Below are 2,943 nucleotides of genomic sequence, written 5' to 3' on the forward strand. Positions count from 1 at the left end.
TATATAATGTCGTGAATGTGCACCAGCATAAGCATGATCCGGCTGTGCGAGTTTCAGAGGCGCTTGGAAGGTGGAAACGCCGTAGACGGGCGTGTTGCGTGTTGATTGACTGAATGGCTGGAAAAGCCCCAGCCGTGGCTTACATAGGGGATGTTACATCTCAATGAATGGCCAAGAGATAATTGAGGAGATAAAAACAGCAACAAACTATTCCTTTCCTTTACAATAGCTAACTACCATATCTCCTGGCCTTTTCTATTTTTGGTGTATACGATCACAATTACAACTATGCATGTTACATATTCTAACACTCTCCCTCAATTGAAACTTCCTAAGTTGAGATTGTTCTTGAACATCTCCAAGTTCTGCACCGCCAGTGGCTTGGTAAAGCCATCTGCAATTTGATCTCTTGTAGAAATATATTCAATATCAAGTAGCCTTTTTGCTACTCGTTCACGAACAAAGTGATAATCTACCTCTATGTGTTTTGTTCTAGCATGAAAAACGGGATTTGCTGAAAGATACTTAGCTCCAATATTGTCACACCACAATTTTGCTTTTCTTGGTGCCTGAATACCCAATTCATATAGCAAGGTTTGTATCCACATTACCTCTGCAGTGGCATTCGCAACTGCTTTGTATTCGGCTTCCGTGCTTGATCTTGACACCGTAGTTTGCTTCCTAGCACTCCAAGAAATAAGATTAGATCCCAAGAATACGGCAAAACCTCCAGTTGACCGCCTGTCGTCTTGATCTCCTGCCCAGTCTACATCTGAAAATGCACTTACAAGAAGAGAAGGTGACCTACAAATTTTGAGTCCAATCTCCATAGTGTGTTTGAGATACCTTAGTATTCTCTTTACTGTAGCCCAGTGAATAGTAGTAGGTGCATGCAAATATTGGCAAACCTTATTTACAGCAAAGGAAATATCTGGCCGAGTCAAGGTTAAATATTGCAGACCTCCTACAATGCTCCTGTATGCAGTAGCATCTTTGGGCCCAAGAGGATCACCTTCATGAGCAGACAATTTTTCCGAGGTGGACAATGGTGAGCTAACTGGTTTGCACTCCATCATGTTTGCACGCTGCAACAGTTCTCTAGCATATTTTCCTTGTGTTAACAGAATGCCATTATTTATCTTCCTTACCTCTATACCAAGGAAGAAGTGTAGATCTCCCAGATCTTTGAGAGCAAATTCCTTCCTCAAATCCTGCAACAGGCATGGTGTGGCTTCCTGAGTGGAGCTAGCAACAATTATGTCATCAACATAAATAAGAACATATATAGTGACAGATCCTTTGTTGTAATAAAATAGAGATGTATCAGCCTTTGATGCTTTAAAGCCCAACTGACACAACTTACTACTCAGCCGTGAATGCCACGCTCTTGGTGCTTGTTTAAGCCCATATAAGGCCTTGTCAAGCTTGCAGATGTACTCACTCTTTGACTTGTCTTCATAACCAGGTGGCTGTTTCATATACACATCTTCTTCTAGATACCCATGAAGAAAGGCATTTTGGACATCTAATTGTCGTAGGCTCCACCCTCTAGAGACAGCAACAGACAAAATAGTTCTGATGGTAGCTGGTTTCACAACTGGGCTGAAAGTATCCTCATAATCAATACCATAACGTTGTCTAAATCCTTTTGCTACTAGCCTGGCTTTGTATCTATCCAAACTCCCATCAGATTTCCGTTTGACTTTATATACCCATTTACAGTCAATGACATTGATACCTCTCTTTGGTGGAACTAAGTGCCAAGTTTTATTATCAATCAAGGCATTATATTCTGCATCCATAGCTAGTTTCCAATCTCTACTGTTCAGAGCTTCATCAAGGGACTGCGGTTCACCAGATGCTGTGAAACATCAATCAGAGCCTAGGGTTCCATGGCGACGAGTTCAAGCACCGCCACCAATCCCTTCTTCGGTTTTCAAGTGACCGAGAAGCTATCCAAGACCAATCATGCGCTATGGAAAGCGCAGATCCTCGCCGCCATCCGCGGTGCTAGCTACGAGGGGCACATCAACGGCAAGACCGAGGCCCCTGATGCTGAGATCGTTGAGAAGAAGGCGGACGGCACGACCGTCACCAATCCGAACCCTACGTTTGAGACATGGTATGCTCGGGATCAACAGATCCTCGGGTTCATTCTCTCAAGCGCTGGGAAGGAAGTTCAGGCGCAGATCGTCGCTGCCGAGACGGCGGCGCAAGCATGGTCAGCCGTGGAGAAAATGTTCTCCGCGCAGACTCGCGCCAAGACAATGAATGTAAGACTTGCCCTCGCCACTACGAAGAAAGGTACCATGTCGATTACAGATTATGTTGCCAAGATGAAAGGTTTTGCAGACGAAATGGCTGCTGTTGGCAAGGCCCTAGATGATGAAGAACTGGTGGCGCACATCTGCAATGGCCTTGATGCTGATTACAATCCAGTTGTGACCTCGGTCACAGCCAGATTGGATCCCATCTCGATACCTGAGCTTTATGCACAATTGCTCAGTTTCGAGACCAGACTGGAGCTGCAAGATGGTGGCTCCTATGCCCACGCGGCGAACCGTGGGCGTGGCAATGGCAGCCGTGGCTCGGGCAATTCCCGTGGCCGTGGTCAGCGCGGGCGTGGCCAGGCGTGTGGCCGAGGAAACGGCCCACCGAAGCAACGCAATGGAGGGCGGCCACCACGATCTGATGCAGCGAGTGGGTCTGATGACCTGCTGCTCTGTCAGATCTGCTTTAAGACAGGCCACAGGGCGTCCCGGTGCTGGCATCGGTTCGATGAAAACTACATCCCAGAAGAGCGCCATGTCAACGCCGCCATCGCCATGAACGTCTACAATGTCGACACCAACTGGTACACCGACACGGGGGCAACAGATCATATCACAAGTGAACTAAACAAGCTGACGATGAGGGAGAAGTATCATGGGAATGATCAGATCC

At 46.7% G+C, this 2,943-nt stretch overlaps 1 non-coding gene across 1 annotated transcript; it reads left to right on the forward strand.

Annotated features, from left to right (window-relative positions):
* Positions 1–2,375: 2,375 nt before the first annotated feature.
* LOC136490447 (small nucleolar RNA Z247) lies at positions 2,376–2,514 on the forward strand. Its single transcript, XR_010767728.1, has one exon. It is a non-coding gene; the product is annotated as a small nucleolar RNA Z247 (small nucleolar RNA).
* Positions 2,515–2,943: the final 429 nt, after the last annotated feature.

Source organism: Miscanthus floridulus, chromosome 10 (assembly GCF_019320115.1).
Source record: "Miscanthus floridulus cultivar M001 chromosome 10, ASM1932011v1, whole genome shotgun sequence".
Taxonomy (NCBI): Eukaryota; Viridiplantae; Streptophyta; class Magnoliopsida; order Poales; family Poaceae; genus Miscanthus; species Miscanthus floridulus.